The sequence below is a fragment of the Salmo salar genome, chromosome 13 (assembly GCF_965601325.2).
Source record: "Salmo salar chromosome 13, fSalSal1, whole genome shotgun sequence".
In the NCBI taxonomy this organism is placed as follows: domain Eukaryota; kingdom Metazoa; phylum Chordata; class Actinopteri; order Salmoniformes; family Salmonidae; genus Salmo; species Salmo salar.
The window spans coordinates 71,291,440-71,313,234 of NC_138303.1; the positions used below are offsets into that span (position 1 = coordinate 71,291,440).

Below are 21,795 nucleotides of genomic sequence, written 5' to 3' on the forward strand. Positions count from 1 at the left end.
TCCCGAGCTTGTTTTCCCTTGCATAAAATAGCTGGCTAGCTGAACTATAGCTGTGTTCAAAAACCCATACCAACATACTGTATACTACATACTTAATGAGTATATACCACATACTATTAGTTCATTTTAGTATACTGTAAACAAACGGTATCATTTCAGTTGAGCTTACTAGAGCTTCGCCTGTCTACCGGAAGTTGATGCTGATGCTATGCAACCTCTTGCTAGCTTGTTAGCATAACAAATGACTAGCTAACCATTTTATGAATTTGGGGGTGTTCGTGAATTCAATCCAGAGTGCCAGAGTGCGCTCTGGGCGTTCGTAAATTCAGAGCGCACACTGGACGCTCTGGCCGAGTAGGGTTGATCTGAGTGTTCAACGATAGTCAAGCACCCAAGCTAACTGCAGCGGTGGAAAAAGTGCCCAATTGTCATACTTGAGAAAAAGTAAAGATACCTTAATAGAAAATGACTCAAGTAAAAGTGAGTCACCCAGTAAAAACCTACTTGAGTAAAAGTCTAAAAGTATTTGCTTTTAAATATACTCAAGTATCAAAAGTAAATGTAATTGCTACAATATACTTAAGTATCAAAAGTAAAAGTAAAAGTATAAATCATTTCAAATTCCTTATATTAAGCCAACCAGACGGAATCATTTTCTTGTTTTTTAAATTTACAGATAGTCAGGAGCACACTCCAACACTGAGACATAATTTACAAATGAAATATGTGTGTTTAGTGAGTCTGCCAGATCAGAGGCAGTATGGATGACCAGGGATGTTCTCATAAGTGCGTGAATTGGACAATTTTTCTGTCCTGCTAAGCATTCAAAATGTAATTTTGGGTGTCAGGGAAAATGTATGGAGTAAAAAGTACATTATTTTCTTAGGAATGTATTGAAGTAAAAGTTGTCAAAAAATATAAATAGTAAATTAAAGTACAGATACCCCCAAAAATGACTTAAGTAGTACTTTAAAGTAGTTTTACTTAAGTACTTTACACCACTGGCTAATGTTGGCTAGATATTTCTAGACACAAATGAGAGAACACCTCACTCTGACAATTTTACTCGCCCTAGCAGAGCTGGTTAGGCTGTTTTCATGTTATCCAGAGCATTAGTGCCTGTAACTGTGCTGCTGGCAACAATTTAATTAGGCTTTTTTTGCTGATGTGTACTAACACCGGCCATTTGTAAATTCATCAGTTATTCTGCGCGAGAATGCTCTGAAATCAGAGTAGATAGCCAGAATGAACAATGTCCATTGAAACGTACAATGACCACTTAGCTAAGAATGATGTGAATAATCAAGTCAATAAACGTTGGGTAGTTAGATAGCATAAAGTTAATATACTGCCTGGCAAGTTCGATGTACTTAAGTACTAGTCAACTAACGTTAGGTAACTAGCTAACATACCGGTACATATGGCTGTCAGCCAACATAACATGTAACGTAACTTATTTGAAAAGTAATTTATTTATTACATTGCTCAACATTTTGTTAACATTTGTCATAATCACTAAAAGCAATTAATTTGTATCAGCTCTCGTTGGACTTCGGCTGCATATTTTCCAACATTTTCTTCAAATTTAAAAAACGTTGTGAAGCCATGCCCATTTCTGAAGAATTGCATTACGGGCCTTAAAAGTACGGAAAAAGTGTCCACTGCATGTACAGTATATCACAAAAGTGAGTACACCCCTCACATTTTTGTAAATATTTGAGTATATCTTTTCATGTGACAACACTGAAGAAATTACACTTTGCTACAATGTAAAGTAGTGAGTGTACAGCTTGTATAACAGTGTAAATTTGCTGTCCCCTCAAAATAACTCAACACACAGCCATTAATGTCTAAACCTCTGGCAACAAAAGTGAGTACACCCCTAAGAGAAAATATCCAAATTGGGCCCAATTAGCCATTTTCCCTCCCCGGTGTCATGTGACTCGTTAGTGTTACATTACATTACATTACATTTAAGTCATTTAGCAGACGCTCTTATCCAGAGCGACTTACAAATTGGTGCATTCACCTTATGATATCCAGTGGAACAACCACTTTACAATAGTGCATCTAAATCTTTTAAGGGGGGGGGGTTAGAAGGATTACTTTATCCTATCCTAGGTATTCCTTAAAGAGGTGGGGTTTCAGGTGTCTCCGGAAGGTGGTGATTGACTCCGCTGTCCTGGCGTCGTGAGGGAGCTTGTTCCACCATTGGGGTGCCAGAGCAGCGAACAGTTTTGACTGGGCTGAGCGGGAACTGTGCTTCCTCAGAGGTAGGGGGGCCAGCAGGCCAGAGGTGGATGAACGCAGTGCCCTTGTTTGGGTGTAGGGCCTGATCAGAGCCTGAAGGTATGGAGGTGCCGTTCCCTTCACAGCTCCGTAGGCAATCACCATGGTCTTGTAGCGGATGCGAGCTTCAACTGGAAGCCAGTGGAGAGAGCGGAGGAGCGGGGTGACGTGAGAGAACTTGGGAAGGTTGAACACCAGACGGGCTGCGGCGTTCTGGATGAGTTGTAGGGGTTTAATGGCACAGGCAGGGAGCCCAGCCAACAGCGAGTTGCAGTAATCCAGACGGGAGATGACAAGTGCCTGGATTAGGACCTGCGCCGCTTCCTGTGTGAGGCAGGGTCGTACTCTGCGAATGTTGTAGAGCATGAACCTACAGGATCGGGTCACCGCCTTGATGTTAGTGGAGAACGACAGGGTGTTGTCCAGGATCACGCCAAGGTTCTTAGCACTCTGGGAGGAGGACACAAGGGAGTTGTCAACCGTGATGGCGAGATCATGGAACGGGCAGTCCTTCCCCGGGAGGAAGAGCAGCTCCGTCATGCCGAGGTTCAGCTTGAGGTGGTGACCCGTCATCCACACTGATATGTCTGACAGACATGCAGAGATGCGATTCGCCGCCTGGTTATCAGAAGGGGGAAAGGAGAAGATTAATTGTGTGTCGTCTGCATAGCAATGATAGGAGAGACCACGTGAGGATATGACAGAGCCAAGTGACTTGGTGTATAGCGAGAATAGGAGAGGGCCTAGAACAGAGCCCTGGGGGACACCAGTGGTGAGAGCGCATGTTACAAGGTCTCAGGTGTGAATGGGGAGCAGGTGTGTTAAATTTGGTGTCATCGCTCTCATACTCCCTCATACTGACTGGTCACTGGAAGTTCAACATGGCACCTCATGGCAAAGAACTCTCTGAGGATCTGAAAAAAATAATTCTTGCTCTACATAAAGATGGCCTGGGCTATAAGAAGATTGCCAAGACCCTGAAACTGAGCTGCAGCACGGTGGCCAAGACCATACAGGGGTTTACCAGGACAGGTTCCACTCAGAACAGGCCTTGCCATGGTCAAACAAAGAAGTTGAGTGCACGTGCTCAGCGTCATATCCAGAGGTTGTCTTTGGGAAATAGACGTATGAGTGCTGCCAGCATTGCTGCAGAGGTTGAAGGGGTGGGGGGTCAGCCTGTCAGTGCTCAGACCATACGCCACACACTGCATCAAATTGGTCTGCATGGCTGTCGTCCAAGAAGGAAGCCTCTTCTAAAGATGATGCACAACAAAGTGCCCAAACAGTTTGCTGAAGACAAGCAGACTAATGATAGGGATTACTGGAACCATGTCCTGTGGTCTGATGAGACCAAGATAAACTTATTTGGTTCAGATGGTGTCAAGCGTGTGTAGCAGCAACCAGGTGAGGAGTACAAAGACAAGTGTGTCTTGCCTACAGTCAAGCATGGTGGTGGGAGTGTCATGGTCTGGGGCTGCATGAGTGCTTCCGGCATTGGGGAGCTACAGTTCATTGAGGGAATCATGAATGCCAACATGTACTGTGCCATGACGTTGGCCTCTTTGAGTACAGGGAGGACAGTTGACCCCCTTCCCCTTTCACCATCCCCCAACCTACCTTCCCCCACCCAGTCCCTGTGTGAAGGAGTGGTAAAATTCCAGAGAAGAATCTCTGGCCACATGGCCCATAGCGAGACACAGGAAATTCTTCCAACTCACAGAATTGGGGAACCGAGTGACATTTGTGTTCTGGAGAGGGTATGGAAGATTGGTGAAGAATCCAGCTACGAACTGGTCCGCTTGGTACAATTTTGTGATACTCAGAAGAGACAATATAGCCATATTACCATAAAACGGTTTATATAATAGCCTCAGCCTTGAGACTTGCATCCACATGGTTGTATAGAATGTATTAATAAGGATAAAGCTATTTGTAATACATTGAGATGCTATGTACTGATGTTAATGTGATAGAATTGTATTTCTCAGTCATCGGCATCAGGGACACAGACAGGACCAGGCGTCATGTGACATGTTCACTATAAAACTATACCATGATCTACTTTCTTCAGACCAGGCCTCCACTCCATTGCGAGTTGGCCAATAGGTTTGACCATCCAATCCATCTACTGAAAGTGAACCATACCACGTGGTTAACTTTTAGACTATTGATATCGACAGAATAAGAACAAGTCTTTGATATTAATTAATAGTCTGCAGCTAGAAATTATATCATTGAACGCGAAGACCAACGAAACATCCATTCTATAACGACTTTAATGAATGTCGCTTTGAAAGATCCATTCTAACCGAGATAGAGAGAGAGAACGCAGACAAAACTCTCCAACAGAATGATGCTCCAACAAGGATCCCGACGACACACTGAGCGTAAATATATATTGATTGCAATTGTTCCCAAATGAGGGAGCGTTCATGTGCAAAGGCTTAGCATGTCAATTGTTAATACTAATGAACTCTGTAGGGTCTTCCAGCTGCCATTTATGACCCATTGTTCTACAAGACACCAGCCATGCCTGTTTTAGCCCACTAGGGCACATTACTCTACCAATTCTTTGTGACGATAATTACTGTTTGTATACTTTCTGTGAATTACTTAGTTTAGTAAATAAATGATTTTAAGACAATTGATGTATGGATGACTCTTAGTAAAGACTGGGTTCGTGCAGATACAACAATTTACGACGTTTGGAATGAGACTGGACGCGAGGTAAAATACACCATTTAAACCAGAAGATAATTGGCCTATACTATAATAGAATATAATATATAATGTTATAATATAGGAAAGTTATATTAGGAAAATTATAACTTTGTAATCTGAATATTTTCCTTGGTGCCCCGATCTCCTAGTTAATTACAATTAAACGATGAATCAGTTTGATCGCGTGATAATAATTACAGGGAGTTAATTGATAAACATGTCTTCAGTTTAATGGTACCCCAAAGACACGACAACTGTAACATACTGAAGCAGAGCATGATCCCCTCCCTTCGGAGACTGGGCCACAGGGCAGTATTCCAACATGATAACGACCCCAAACACACCTCCAACACGACCACTGCCTTGCTAAAGAAGCTGAGGGTAAAGGTGATGGACTGGCCAAGCATGTCTCCAGACCTAAACCCTATTGAGCATCTGTGGGGCATCCTCAAACGGAAGGTGGAGGAGTGCAAGGTCTCTAACAGCCACCAGCTCAGTGATGTCGTCATGGAGGAGTGGAAGAGGACTCCAGTGGCAACCTGTGAAGCTCTGGTGAACTCCATGCCCAAGAGGGTTAAGGCAGTGCTGGAAAATGATGGTAGCCACACAAAATATTGACACTTTGGGCCCAATTTTGATATTTTCACTTAGGGGTGTACTCACTTTTGTTGCCAGAGGTTTAGACATTAATGGCTTTGTGTTGTGTTATTTTGAGGGGACTGCAAATTTGCACTGTTATACAAGCTGTACACTCACTACTTTACATTGTAGCAAAGTGTCATTTCTTCAGTGTTGTCACATGAAAAGATATACTCAAATATTTACAAAAATGTGAGGGGTGTACTCACTTTTGTGAGATACTGTATACTTCATATTTTGATGAATTCTAGAACAACATCCGGGAACTTTTGGCATACTAACTATATCCATACTATGACCAATAAGCATACTATATACTCAATTCATGTCACAAATAGTATGGTTAGTGTCACAAATAGTATGGTCAGTACGGTTAGTATGAGTACTTGAGCTAGTTTTCGCCATCGTTGTCAAACTTCATAAATACTGCACCCTCAACTTCAAAACTCCTTTGCTAGTTATACAATCATGTAACTAAGAAAATCGCTGGAAAGAAACTTGATTTATTGTTTTGTTGAATAGTCATGACTGGTTCGACCTATCTATTGTGTTGTAAGACAATTGTGGCAAAAGATACCATTGCTACTTAACGAGGATCCAAGTTCAGTTTTGAGATCCACCGGTTTCAGTGGCATAGTTAGCTAGACATTTCTGACTGATCTGGGAACTGTGACAACGGGCATCCTCTCCTCGCTTGGCTCGATGGAAGATGTAGTGATTTTGCCAACACAAACAGATATGTACACAGTCTTGTACCCTTAATCTTTCTTAAACTAACTATCGTATTTGTTGATTTAGGCCATCATTGTGAATAAGATGATGTTCTTAACTGCCTTGCCTAGTTAAATAAAGGTTAAATAAAAAAATGTATCTGACTTAATTAGTATAATGAGTAATCCAGGAATGTCACGAGTAAATTGACAAGAGAAAAACTTGAGAAAATAGCAACTCTACAGAGCACCAATGGCTACAATGAAGGGCTAAATTACTTCTGGCCACGAAGGGTCCACGTTGGTCTTCCTCTGTCTCACCACTCTATATGTCGAATATAGAATATCTTGGCTGCAAGTAGCCTTATGTCTCTTTTAGACATATTATTTTGTGCCTAGTACCTCCATAGGCTCTTGGACTCATTTCGAGGAGTTCTGGTGCAGTGCAGGAAGTCAGTATGCACATGTAACCGATTTAAGTTCAATCTTCCATTTAGGATTGGACACCTGATCTTTCGCTTGACCTGCTAGTCATGTATCCTGTCAGTGGGAGTGTGCTGGGCTTCCCAGCAGGCTAGCAACTCCAGCTGCTACCTGCTAACACTGGAGCTCTGAACAGCGAATGTTTACCAAGACCTGCACTGCTCAATTGTGACTGTGTGTGAGGTATAGGCTAGGGAGCTTGGAGACTGGATATTCAACAGACAGGGGGAGGGGGATGTACATACTGCAGCAGTTACATGGCTTTTTTGTTTCCTTCACTTCAAGACCACTAACAAGATAATTAAAGGACTGGATAGGATTCCACCATACACCATTTTGTTCAATGTATAAACTCATTTCAGACCAGTGCTCATGAAAATAAACAAGGAGAGTAGGCTTTTTTTTAGGGGGGGGGGGGGGGCTATCCTCTAGCCTGGGTTGTTCACTTCACCAACACAACAGTCACCCAAGGAAGATCAGGGGAGGTGGAAGGGGAGGCATTTCTAATGTTTCCTGCAGCTCCAAAGAAAACATTTTAGCCTGGACTGTAATCCCTCTGGAAACTTCCCCCTAAGCTCCAGGACCAGCAGTGGGCTTCCTCTCCAGCCGCTCAACCCGGGCTGGCCTTCCTGTTGACGTCAAAGTGAATTAAAGCGGGCCAAAGCAGCAGCGGCTCCCCCCGGGGGGCTGGAGGGCTAATCACGGTGTTCCTCGCAAACCACAGAGGAAGCATTAGCATTCCTGGAGCAGCAGACCACCACAGCAGACCACCACACCAGCCCCACTAAGGCCTGTCAGCCTGGTCGGCTGGCTGGGCCCCCAAACAGACACGGAGAGGAGAGAGTGGGCCTCTCTGACTTGGGAGAGGGGGAGGTGGAGAGAGTTAGATTTTTCCCACATTCAGTCACTGTCTTGGTCTCAGAGTCTCAAGTAGTCTGGCATGTCGCCTTGTGCAAACAGTCCAGGCCTAGCACACACACACTCACACATATGCACACATAGTCCCCCAGTCTAGGAATTCTTCATTAAATTGAACAGTGGGAGGATGGGGCGCTGCTCTCGGGTTACATTTTGACTTGATTAAAGCTGAAGGAATTGGACACGGCAGCAGTGCTACCCCATGACAAGTTCTTGTGCTTCCTGTGAGTTTTTATCGCAGCCCTGTACAATATTTGTTCTCGAATAATGGGATGCGCTCGGCTGCTTCGAACTTGTTTTCGGCCACGCGTTACGAAACAATTCAGCTCATTTGCTCAATTAGTTTTTTTTACAATTCACATTGTGGAGTACAGGCATTTTATTTTAGTTTCAGGCAAACATGTTCAGAGAAGATATAGCGTTAATGTAGGTAATGAATATTCACTAAATATCCTTTAATCGTACACAGACTCAGTTCACATTGGTATATTCCAGATGGACCTCTTTAAGATCCACAAACTCTCCTCTTTGGAAGAGGAAGGTCAAGGTGAGCAGGGTGGACCAAAGGACTCATTTCCCACAATCCCTTGCCAGCAATAGCCCCCCAGCTGTTCAAAGCCTGCAATAACAGCTGCTCAGAGGATTAGTGCTTCATGTTACTATGACAACAGTGGACTGATTCATATGCACAGTTTCTCTGTTCTAATAACGAAAGTGACATTATGCCATAATTTCATTTCCATAAAACACAAGAAAGGCGAGCAAGGTTTTTCTACACAAAGATGCAGGGCATAAAGAAGCTAATTAATTTTGGATTCATTTTGGAGTTCTGTAGCACATGCACCCAAACTCAAAAACCCATGCCCCACAAACTTCACACCCCACACTTGCAATAAACACCAAACAGAATGTAACTGTATCTATAGAACTAACAATATATAAAATCCTTACAGTGGTTTCCACACACACACAATGGGACCTAAATATTCTGTCATGCCCTATAGCTCTACAGAATATCACACAGATCACTGTCAAACAGGATGTACAACAATGATCCAATTTTCTTTCCACTGGCCAAACAGGAAGTGAGGTCATTTGGCCATCTTCACTGGGGATTTCTATAGGGTGCTGATGCTATAAGAAACACAGAATAGTACTTCCACATTTACAGTATAAAGCCTATAGATGACATAAACAATTCAACTCTTTCAAGTGTCTTTTATAAAAAGCTATTATACCAATATGTCTCTACCACTTTTCAGAAGGTAATATAGCATAACTATTTATTTAGTCATTATTTCAGGGATGGAACTTATTTTGGCCACAATCAATAGCAATAATCAAGAATTTTGACATAAGACCAGCCCTTACCGTGCAAAATAAATACTCTTTCACCATCACACACACAGGTTATTTTGAAACACACACTATGTACTTTACATTTGGAACAGCACAGAATACATTTGCAACAGCACAGAATACATTTGCTTATTCTAAGCTCAATATTGGGGACTATTACTAGGTCAGTATGCCTAAGACTGTGTTGTTTAAGGGTAACAACTATAGAATTCCAGGGAGCTTTGGATGACAATGGTAGGTATTCCCATAGGGGTAACAGTACACTCCTTGGCATCACGAGGGGTTTACCCCCAACGTTTAACGAGCAAGCAGCTAATAATAAGCAGATGTGGCAGACAAAGCACAGGACACACACATAATATATACACACCGCACGACACCATATCCACCCTTAAATGCACACACAAAACAATACACACATATGTATACAAACACACACAGACACTGATCCATATACAGTTGCTAGGGAAAGTCTACACAACCCTTGCACAATCTTCATATTTTGCTGCCTTAAAATTACATCTAAAAAGGGATTACATTAGATTTTTTCCCTACTGATCTTCACAACCCATTTCACGTTTTCAAAGTGAAAGAAAAATAATAGAAATGTTTCAAATGAATAAAAAATATACATTTGTATGTCTTCACACACCAGAGTTAATACTTGGTGGAAGCTCCTTTGGCAGCCATTACAGCTATGAATCATTTTGAATACGATTCTACCAACTTTTCACAACGCTTGGCGCCTACAATTGATGGACAGCAATATTCAAACCGTGTCTCTGATTTTCAAGCAAATTTAAGTCAGGACTGAGACTGGACCACTCATGACCACTCTTGGAAAGCCATTCTGGTGTGTCTTTGGCATTAAAATGTGTAATTGTCCCACTGAAAAAATTTAACTTTACCCCAGGGTTAGGTTTTCAGAAGACTGAGGCAGTTTTTCCTCTAACTTTCATATTTATTTTGATCCTGGCAAATTCCACAACAAAACTTGAAAGTACAGAGGATCAATAACATTGCATTCACTCCACATAACTAGACAATGTCTGAATATTGCTGTCCATCAATGATTCCCAACAAAATGTACTGAGCTTGAGTAATTTTGACAAAAACAATGGATGTTGCCCTAAGAGTTTTGCGAAGTTGGTTGAATCGTATTCAAAATTATTCACAGCTGTAATGGCTGCCAAAGGTGCTTCCACCAAGTATTAACTCTGGGGTGTGAAGACATACACAATCAATACATCTATGTTTAAAAAAATGTATTAATGTGGAACATTTTCTATAATATTTTTTTTTTTACGTTGAAAGCAAGCTGTGCAAGGGGTGTGTAGACTTTCACTAAGCACTATCCACTATCTATACTTTATATCTACAAACAAATGTGAGTGAACACCAAACAACAGTACCAGTGAAAAGTTTGGACACATCTATTCATTCAAGGGTTTTTCTTAATTTTTTACTATTTTCTACATTGTAGAATAATAGTGAAGACCTCAAAACTATTAAATAACACATATGGAATCATGTAGTAACCCAAAAAGTTTTAAACAAAGTCTTCAAAGTTATCCCCCTTTTCCTTGATGACAGCTTTGAACACTCTTGGCATTCTCTCAACCAGCTTCATGAGGAATGCTTTTCCAACAGTCTTGCCAGAGTTCCCACATATGCTGAGCACTTGTTGGCTGCTTTTCTTTCACTCTGTGGTCCAACACATCCCAAACCATCTCAATTGAGTTGAGGTCGGGTGATTGTGGCAGCCAGGTCATCTGATGCAGCACTCCATCACTCTCCTTGATCAAATAGCCCTTACACAGCCTGGAGGTGTGTTTTGAGTCATTGTCCTGTTGAAAAACAAATTATAGTCCCACTAAGCACAAACCAGATAGGATGGCGTATCGCTGCAGAATGCTGTGGTAGCCATGCTGGTTAAGTGTGCCTTGAATTCTAAATAAATCACAGACAGTGTGACCAGCAAAGCACCCACACACCATCACACCTCCTACTACATGCTTCACGGTGGGAACCACACACGTGGAGATCATCCGTTCACCTACTCTGCGTCTCACAAAGACAAGGCGTTTGGAACCAAAAACCTCTCATTTGTACTCATCAGACAAAAGGACAGATTTCCATCGGTCTGTTTCTTGACCCAAGCAAGTCTCTTATTCTTATTGGTGTCCTTTAATAGTGGTTTCTTGGCAGCAATTCGACTATACTAAAGTGTTAGCAAATTGATATCCTTATTTTCAATGGTGCATGTGCAGATGTAGAGGGTAAAGCAAAAGGTGCGAGGATGAACCATTTGAAAGTCAAGTTTGAGCAATATGAGCTTTGGGGTGTGGTTACTGGTCAGTCAGTATGCCCTAATGCAGAGCAACTGTAAATGACTTCCATTCTATCTTTTCTAAATGATTTGCCTCTAGAAAATTGACTGTTATATTACATATGAGGAGAACTAAATCATTCCTCAATATCGTGTTTAGAAATACTGTTTACACTAGCCACAACTAAGGCCTTTTGGCTAATAAGACCAAACAACTTGACCCTTTAGTCCCAGATGATACATGTCCATTTTACAATCTGTGTCAATCCTATTTCATTATATGAAAATGCTATTAAAATGCCACATGATATGACATGTCCTAAGGCATCTATGCAGTTTATTCTATTCCATCACTCCCTCCCCAATGTCATAAAACTTAAGGAGCTCACTTGCTACCGCACATAACTCGTATGATCTGAACCATGCTCCTCGGCCCCCATGGGCCTTGTTGGGTCGGCCTCTTATGCATCATATGCTCTTTCGCTTTACACTGGAGCTGAGCACCAGAGCAACCTGGCTGCTGGCCAGCCAGCCCAGGCCCCAGCCCTATCCTCAGTCCCTCAGCCTCAGCTCTATAGACGTAGCTCTAGCCTCAGCCCTAGAACGTAGCTCCCAGACCTACCCCCATCCCAATAGCCCCAGTCCAATGAGCCCTATCCTCAGCCCCATAGTCCCAGCCCAATAGCCCCAGCTCCAACCTGTCAGCCCAGCCCAGCCCAGGCCAACCAACACTCCCCCCTGCTCAGACATCTAGAGACAAGCTTCCTGTCTAAGAACTATGGGAATGGGATCTGGTGAGTGCGCGAGGGGGGGGGATAGGGGTAATGGAGGGGAAAAGACTGAGGCACTGAGCTTTCAGCAGATTCCTCAGGCTTGGGGATGGATTGGGTGGATGGTGGACGGACCCTCCTGTAGTGCACAGTAGGCTGTCTGATCTAACGCACGTAGGGGGACACTAAAACTATCTTCCCCTGGTGGAGTCTTCCCTCTTTTCGGAGGGTCAGAGACAGACATGCCTGTTTCATATTCCTCCATTGGGCCTCTGATGAGCCCACAATTTCTCCCAGACGTTCATTTGTTGTCACTCTGTCTAGCAGAAGGGAGAGCGAGCAGAGGGAAGAGGGAACATAATGAACTTGGCAGAAGAAGGGCAAGATCCTGAAAAGTCAAGACAGTGCGGAATTCCCCGTCAGTGTCTGAAATCAGGCTTGCTGGCTGACCTTTAGCCTGTTTTTTCCTCTCTCTCTCTCTCTCTCTCTCTCTCTCTCTCTCTCTCTCTTTTTTTTCAAGTGGAAAAGAAAAGGTTAACCCTTTCTGAGGCACATTGCAATCGGAGGCTTCGCCAGGCATTTGTATGTACAGAATAGATGTGTGTGCATAATCTAGTTAATCCATTTTCTATGCAAGACGTGCATGCATGATCTAGCCAACTTCATCAGTTTTCTACGTCTGAATATTCTGTTTAGATGCAGTTCTTGAAGTGGGTTGATAAGGTGTTGATACTCTTTAATTTTGCTGTACAAGGTTCAATATTTTAGAATGAATATTTTATAAGAGATGCTGGTACTCAAGCAGTAGAAACTTTGAGGTGCCGACTCAATTCAAACTCTGGGCAGATGTATCATGAATGTGCTTGTCTGTTTGTTTCTGAGGACATGATGTATTTAAGAGAGCAGGGAAAGCTGAGAAGTGTGCTGCAATCTGTATTAAATGTCTATAACAGTTTATAAATACTACCACAGCAGGGCGTCAGTGGAACCAGGGACAGCAGCCAGCCTGTTAAATGGCTGCTAAACACACACACACGCACACACACACACGCACACACACACGCACACACACACCAGGGGATTCAAGAGGAAGGTACAAGTGATCCTCCACTATTCTGCTCTTTACTGGGGACATTTCACCTCCAGTAAAGCTGCACTGACAGACAGTTCCACAGCTCCACCTAAGCACTGGTCTCAGATCAGTTTTATTTTCCCAGTTACCTAAACATACCCATTACTATTAAACAAATACACCTGACCCCAGATCAGCACTCAGGTGCTACAATGTCCAATTACACCCTACTGACCCTGGCCCGCCGAACCCATGGAAAGGGCCAGGTACTCGCCACAAGGAAGGGACCTTGACCAGACAGACGCCGAGTACCAGATATAACTGCTGTCTGTGTGGAAAGGCTTCTCTCCTTCTCGCCTATAACTGCTTGAGGCTTCTCTCAAGCATTTGGGGCCTCTCATTGGTTAGAATGTTCCCACCTGATCTTGCCTCCTGCCGCCTGCCTTTCATCTTTGAGGGCATGGAGCAGTTAATTTTTTTTGCTGTTATATAGCTCATCTTTTGTTCAAATTTCCCCATTTGTGCAGTTTTAAAGCAAATGTTCTGGTATTCTACACATTTTGCTATGAGGCTGAGAGAAAATGTTTCAGTTTTAAAGGTAATTTCCTGCAATTCTACCCATTTTACTATCATATGCTATCTGGCGGCCCCCTGGAGGTCGGGGGTCCAGGGCACGTGCCCTGCATGCCCGTCCAGTAATCTGGCCCTGCTGCTAGGCCTTGTCATTCTAGCACAGACATGGCAGCGGGCCTCAGACACTCTAGCTTCTGTGTTCAGCCCCACACCAGTCGCTCTACACTACACAGCAGCTGTTTACATGTATCTTTTAGAACAGAGCTGTCATCAACCTTTTCAGGGACACCATTATAAAGTTATAGAAACGGGAGGGACTGAGGTCAAGTGGAAGATGGAAGTCTGGGGTTCACCACTAGGTGACATAGCTGGTGTTCTCTTGTGCCACACAATGGCGCCTTTTTTGAGCCCGCCGTGGCTCCTTACAGGTGTCGTGTTTCACCTCTGACCTTATGATGGTTAGGGAAGCAGGTTGATTAGTTGGTCACTATCTTTAGAATGATATGGTGGCAGAGACTGGCGGTTATGTGGTTATGACTCTGGTAAGCTCACTGGATCAGCCAATGGCATTATGTTAACGTTCTGACGTGACTAGTCTCTTGTGACAGACAAATTGTTAGGACCAACGCCGGAGATGAGAATCAGGTACGGGGAGTCAACATTTAATCAGGAAACAGACAAAGACCAAGACAAGAACAGCGTCAGCACACGGGTACAAAACGACAAACAACAATTAATGCTGAAGCAGGGAACAGAGTGGAGAACCAGACAGATATAGGAGAGGTAATGACAGAGGTGATTGAGTCCAGGTGATTGAGTCCAGGCGATGTGCGTGACGGGGGGAAAGCAGGAGTGCGTAATGATGGTGGCAGGAGTGCGTAATGCTGGGGCGCCTGGCGCTTTCGAGCACCAAGGAGGGGGATCAGGAGCAGGCGTGACAGAAATTAAATATTTTGACAGATAACATTTGGTTCTGGGTGTTTAGATGATGACTTGACATACCCGTACAGGGCCATTTCGGTCCAAACTGTTAATCAAAGGTGATAAAAGTATTTTGTTACAGTGAGTTGGTGGTGGAGCAGGTTGCAGAGAGGTTATAAACAGGTTGCAGTGGGGTTATAAACACACTGTATGTATACATGGTCTCTTATGGCCATTGAAAAGGCATATAGTTGCTCAATAAAGCAGCCAGCAAAAACCTCCACAGTCATCTGGTTATCAGTGTTTTTTGTATTATTCATTGGGGAAAAGCAGGGTTGGGGTCAATTCGATTTATAGGCTGTCAGTTCATGAAGTGATTTGAACACAAAATTCAGAATTGGAAAAATATTGAAATAAATACCTTCTACTTTTCAGTTTGTTGTGAAGTAATTCGAAATCAATGCATTTTTTTCAATTATTGAATTGTAATTTCAGTTCTGAATTGACTGCCTGTAATTATAATTGCCCCAAACCCTGTGGAAAATGGAAGATTTACCACAATAGAGGGTGAAAAACATTTCTGGACTCTGTTTATTCCTGTACGGGATTAATCCAGTCATTCATGACAAGATGAGGACAGTGCAGAGAGATCAGAAAATTGAAAACAGTAGTTTCAATTCTGTTGACGAAAGCTGTTATCAGCTGCTCCAAAATCCCTAAATGTCTTGGTCTGATAGACCTCTAGAGAACTGTACTCTTCCCTTCCTAAAAACATGAACATGTCTGCTTTAAAAAGTCAGTTTAGTCTTTTGCCACTGGGCCTTAACTTGGCAAGTTCCAAACCTGTATCAAAACCATACAGTTCTTTGCATCGCAACTTCCACAGGCCAGAGCGGAGCTATCAATACATAAAAGATCAAAGGACTCTTTCCTTGTGAATGGAGTGTAGCACATCTGTGATTTAAATCGACTAAGATCTATCTACCAGAAACAAGAATTAAATCAAGTCTATCGGTACTTATGCTCTCTGAGGTATTTCTTTAGCATCTTTTTGTATTTGCTGGATCTTCCAAAAATAACAAAGTATAGAGAAAGAAAATGGTATGATGAAATACATTGCTATTTAACTGTGTTCAATTTGTATCAGTAACTCTCACTTTTCAGGAACAGCGGGAACAATAGGATCATTAGAAAAGCAAAGCTCATATCGCAGCACATATCCTAACATACTAATTACCCGGCACACAGTTTGAATCTGTTTATTATGCATGAAATAATCTAATGTGATGACTGCAATAATTATGTGCACACATAATAAGACAAAAGAGTGGTAACAAATTATAGACAAACGATACCAAATGGGATTAGTAGTTGTAGTGGAGAAATGCTCAATGAAAGACTAGGTTGAAAATGAGTACTCCCACCAAACACAGAACATTCCCAGAACATTAGCTACGATTCCCAATAAGTTGTAGTTAGGGGTTGTGCTAACATTAGGATGACAACATCACAAAAATGTTTCAAATGAAATATCCTTGGAATGTTCTAACATTCACTAAAATGTTCTACACAAAATCTGTATCAACCACCACAGAACATTCCCCAAAAGTTCTCATTAGGTTTCCAGGTAATGTAATAACACAATGTACCAGTAATGTTTTCCCATCAAAACAAAATTGGTTCTGTGAACATTATAGGAATGACCTGTGCAACCAAACTTAAACATTGTATGAATGTCATCACAACTAAGCATATTTCGTGTTTAGGGAACCTATCTCTTTAATGTACCCACACTGTTCCCACAACTGAATTAAATGTTCTGGGAACTTTTAACAAACTCAGAAAGGTTGCTCTGTCAACATTCTTGCAACATCAAAGGAATGTTTTGTGCACCCTGACACAAACAGTATCTGAATGTCACCACAACTAGACCATTTTAGTGTTTTGAGAACCTATCTCTTGTCATATCCCCAAAATGTTGCCACAACACAAAGAAACATTCTGGGAACCTTTAACGAGCAGATGAAATGTGTTCTGGGAACATTCTTGTAACATTGGGTGAATGTTTTTTGCACCCTAAAAGAAACTTTGTAGAATCATCTGCACAACTGGACAGTTTTAATGTTTTGGAAACATACAGTATATTTTGTGATATCCCCAAAATGTTCTCACCAGACTGTTCCGACAACCTAATGAACCATTCTGGGAACCTTTAAAGATAGGATTAAATGTGTTCTAGAAAAGTTCTTGCATCATCAGGGGAATGTTTTTTGCACCCTAAAAGAAACAGTAAAATCCTCCGCACAACTAGACCGTTTTGGAGTACTGGGAACACATATTTTATGATGTCCCCACAATGCTCCCACCAGACTGTTTCCACAAACTGGAAACATTCTGGGAATCTTTAAAGAACAAATTAAATGCGTTCTAGGAACATTCTTGCAACATCAGGCAAATGTTTTATACAAACATTCTGTATTCATCAGCACAACTGGACAGTTTTTGTGTTATAAGAACATTTGCCGCAACCTAATGAATGTTCTGGGAACTTTCACAAAACCAATTTTGGTTTTCTGGGCTGTCTCTACATACTACTATACATAATGGACTACCAAGCCTGAATTAACGTCTAGAAAATGTCTGTACCACGATACTCGTTCCACATGGATGCTGGCCCATGTTTTCTCCAATGCTTCCCACAGTTGTGTCAATTTGTCTGGATGTCCTTTGGGTGGTGGACTATTCTTGATACACACGGGAAACTGTTGAGCATGAAAAAGCCAGCAGCATTGCAGTTCTTGACACACTCAAACCGGTGCGCCTGCCTACAACCATACCCCATTCAAAGGCTCTTAAATCTTTTGTCTTCCCCATTCACCCACTGAATGGCACACATACACAATCCATGTCTCAATTGTCTCAAAGTTCTTAAAAAATCCTTCTTTAACCTGTCTCCTCCCCTTCATCTACAATGATTGTGGTCGTGTATGGCTCAGTTAGTAGAGCATGGCACTTGCACTGCTAGGGTTGTGGGTTTGTTTCCCGGGGCCACCCATATGTAAAATGACTGTAAGTTGCTTTGTATAAAAGCGTCTACTAAATGGCATATATTATTATTATTATATTACTGATTGAAGTGGATTTAACAAAAGACGTCAATAAGGGATCATAGATTTCACCTGGATTCACCTGGTCAGTCTATTTTATGGAAAGAGTAGGTGTTCTTAATGCTTTGTACAGTCAGTGTATATGTAACATTGGGCTTTAAAGGGTTAATTTTTTACTATAAAGCAACCCTGATAAGATGTTTTGTTTTTGGTATTTAAAGACAATAGTAAATGTCTATTCATTTTAATATGAAATAGTTCATTTTATTGTATGTTGATAATTACTGAATAACTGGAAAATAGGAACTGGGGCCATTGTTTTAAGACACATAAAGACTGAGTGGAATCAATAGTGTTCTCTTTATCTCTTGGTACAATGGGTAACATGTACAATGAAACTACTAGCATCCTTTTGTCGCTAATTGCTCTGTGTGCAGATTCCTTGAGAGTCTGATATGATAATCCCAAGAACACACACTACTTCCCAGAGCCTCTGCATCCACTTGATAAATCTGCCATGTTCTTGTTTACAATGTGACTTGAAAGGCAACAACTTGATGCCCTGGGCCCCTCAAACGTAACAAATGTGAAAGGACATAAAATAAGAACTGGCATGTGTTGTTTGGAACAGCCAGTGGGAAGTTAGATGTGAGTTGAGTCATAAAAACGCAACCATTTCAGAACTGAAATGTGGTTAGCCTAAAACGTCTTACAAACACACAGCTTTCATTCACAAAAGGTGTGCGTGTGTGTGTGTGCCACAACGAATTCAAGGCATAAAAATCCCCACATCCATACACAGTCATTTAATTTACCTTTGACTGCATTGAAGGTTTGGATTTCATATTAAATCCCTGACTTTACTATATTTCAAGCCCGAATGAAATTCCTGGACACAAAGTTCAATGGGATCTCCATAAACATGTCACTAAGCATTTCCTGTTGAGGAGTGAAAACCTGCACTGTGTAAAAGTCAACCTTACACACAGATCTCAGATCAGCTTACCGTCCCCAAAGCCTAACCTTATTCATTAGAGGTTCTGGATGCAAAACTGACCTTAAATCAGCATCTTGGACCTACAGTACTTTATACTATTTCAAAGAAACCTTCTCCTTAATTACAAACCAACCCGGCCCCCTTGGGCTCCAGCCTTCCGGTGATACAGGAGCATGGTCTGACACATGGCTAGGGCTAAACATGATCTTCTTGCAGAAGCATTGAAAGAGCAGAAAGAATCAGACATTCCCAACCTATGCTGCAGAGCAACTGGCCAAAACATTACATTTTCACATTACTCATGTCACAACAAACCTAATTCAATTCTCTGCAAGAAATGGTATTTAAAGAGGAATCTTGCAAGAATATTCTGTGTCTTAACAAGGGAAGCAGCTGCGGAAAATTCCAGACAAAATAAAAAAATCTGTAATGAAGAACAGAATCGAGCCTAACTGACTAAAAGTTAAGTGCTAAGGGGTTGACTCTCAATGCAATCCTGTAGCTTTAAAGTTACGGTATAACATCAATGTTTTTTTTTAGCACAGATTTTTTTACTCACACACCCTCAGAGTGCCACTCATAATTTTATGAAACTAATGGGGTGAGAACAGGAGAGGGAAAAGCAATGACTGGGAATACAGCAGATATGGCCGTCTAGATGAACTGTGCACTTTTCAAGTTGACAGCTTCTCAATTTTGGTTTTAAAATTCCTCAAAGACCGTTAAAGTAATTTGAGGAACTCGGGCTCCCCCGAGTGGTGCAGAGGTCTAAGGCACTGCATCTCAGTGCTAGAGGTGTCACTACAGACCCTGGTTTGATCCCGGGCTGTATCACAACCGGCCATGATGTCGAGTCACATTTGGGCGGTGCACAATTGGCCCAGCGTCATCCAGGGTAGGGGATGGTTTGGCCGGGTTAGGCCGTCATTGTAAAATAAGAATTTGTTCTTAATAGACTTACTTAGTTAAATAAAGGTTAATAAAATAAAGGGAAACTGTGTATGAATAGCCAGCAGTTATCTGATGATGCATTTCTCCAACCTATAGAGTAAACCAATGTTAGTTATTGCAGAAAGAGACACACCTTCAAAGGGTATTAACTTCTCTGTTGTAAGATTACGTAACAGCATGGGAAAAGGTACACAAACTTCACGTTGTACAACAGTATATTTCAGATACTTAAAGGTTGAACAATATGTCAAATAAGGATAGTATCAACTATCAAGTGTGGTGAAAGTCTACACACCCTTGTACTGTTGTCACATTTTGCTGCCTTAAAAATGTATTCAATTATATTATTTTCCTCCACCTTTTCAAAGTGAAAGAAAAAGTGTCTTCATACCTCACAGTTAATACTTTTGGCTGAAATTGCTGCTGTAAATCATTTTGAATAAGATTCTACCATATTTTGCCTGTGCTTATCTCCATTCTGTTTCTTTTATCCTGAAGTCCTTAATGATTACAAGCAGTTCCAAAACATGATGCAGCCACAACTATGCTTAAAAATATGGAGGGTGGTACTCAGTAATGTGTTGTTGTCACAGGGTTTCTTCCTGGAGTGTACTACCTGTGGTTGCCACTGGAGAGCACCCGTGGGTTTCCTCTAGTATCCAGGTGACTCTGATTGGGCTCATTGGGATCACCTACTGGATGACTATTTAGGTTCCTCTGTGGACTGGGCCAGTTGCTCAGGTCTCATGTTTTGTTCAGTGTTCTTGTGTGCCCTTGCTTTGTTGTTTTGCTATGAAGACCTTAAGTAAACTTTCTGGATTTACCCTTACCTCTGCCTGCTGTGTTTCTCTGCGCCTGGGTCCAAGTTTGTACTAGCACTATTGTCACAGTAGACCTGAGCTGCAAAATGGACCCACCAGAGATTCTTCAATCGTCCGAGGGACACTCCGAGCTCCACCACTTATGGTCGGCTCTCACTAACCATGGAACAGTGATTGGCCGCCAGGAGGCGCGGCTGAAGACTTTGTCGGAGGATTTAGGAACTCTTGTGTTCACTCTGTAGACGGGACAGACGGGAGCAACTGCTGCTGCACCTGTGGCGGTTTCTAACCCTCCACTTCCTACCAGCTCATCATCTCCCTCCCCTCGGGAGCCTCATCTCCCATCACCGGAGCGCTATAAGGGGCATCCTGGTAGGTGTCGTGGGTTCCTGCTCCAATATTCGCTGGTCTTCGAGCTGCAGGAATCAACGTTTCCCACCAAGCATTCCAGAGTGGCATACGTCATCTCCTTGCTCTCTAGACAGGCTCTGGCCTGGGCCATGGCCATCTGGGAGCAGCAATCAGACATTTGCTTCAATTGGCAAAGCTTCACCCAGGAGATGAGGGTTTTTGATCACCCCATCAGTGGCAGAAATGCTGCTCAAAGACAGGGCAGCCGGATCGTAGCTGATTACGCCATTGACTTTTGGACGCTTGCCGCTGAGAGCATTTGGAATATAGAGGCACTTCACTCAGTCTTTCTGAACGGACTCAGCGAGATTCTCAAGAATGAACTTGCTTCCCAGGACAACCCTGACACTCTGGAAGAGCTTATCGTTCTGGCCATTCAGATTGACAACCGGCTTCGAGGAACATCGTCATGAGAGGACGGAGGGGTCCTGAGTTGGTTCCAGTGTTTCGGGCCATGCTGAGGGAGTCGACTCTTCACTGCCGTATTCTGGGCCTGCTTGTCCTGTACCCCGTCAGGGTTCTCAATTCGGCTATGGTCCTCCTTTATATCCTTCAGAGGAGCTGATGCAATTGGGAGGCACCAGACTTTCCGCTCTGGAGAGTCAGATACAGTCTCCTGTGGCCAATACGGTACGCACCTTGCTTCTGGCCAACCTGCGGTGGGACAAGGAACAGTTGGATATTCTGGCTTTCATAGACTCTAGGGCTACTGGCAGTTTTCTGG

The 21,795-nt window shown here is 42.5% G+C and overlaps 1 protein-coding gene across 1 annotated transcript in view; it reads right to left on the reverse strand.

Moving 5' to 3' along the window:
* LOC106567647 (homeobox protein PKNOX2) overlaps nucleotides 1-21,795 on the reverse strand; it is a 94,896-nt gene that overhangs the window by 59,006 nt on the left and 14,095 nt on the right. The gene's annotated exons all lie outside the window — the stretch shown is intronic.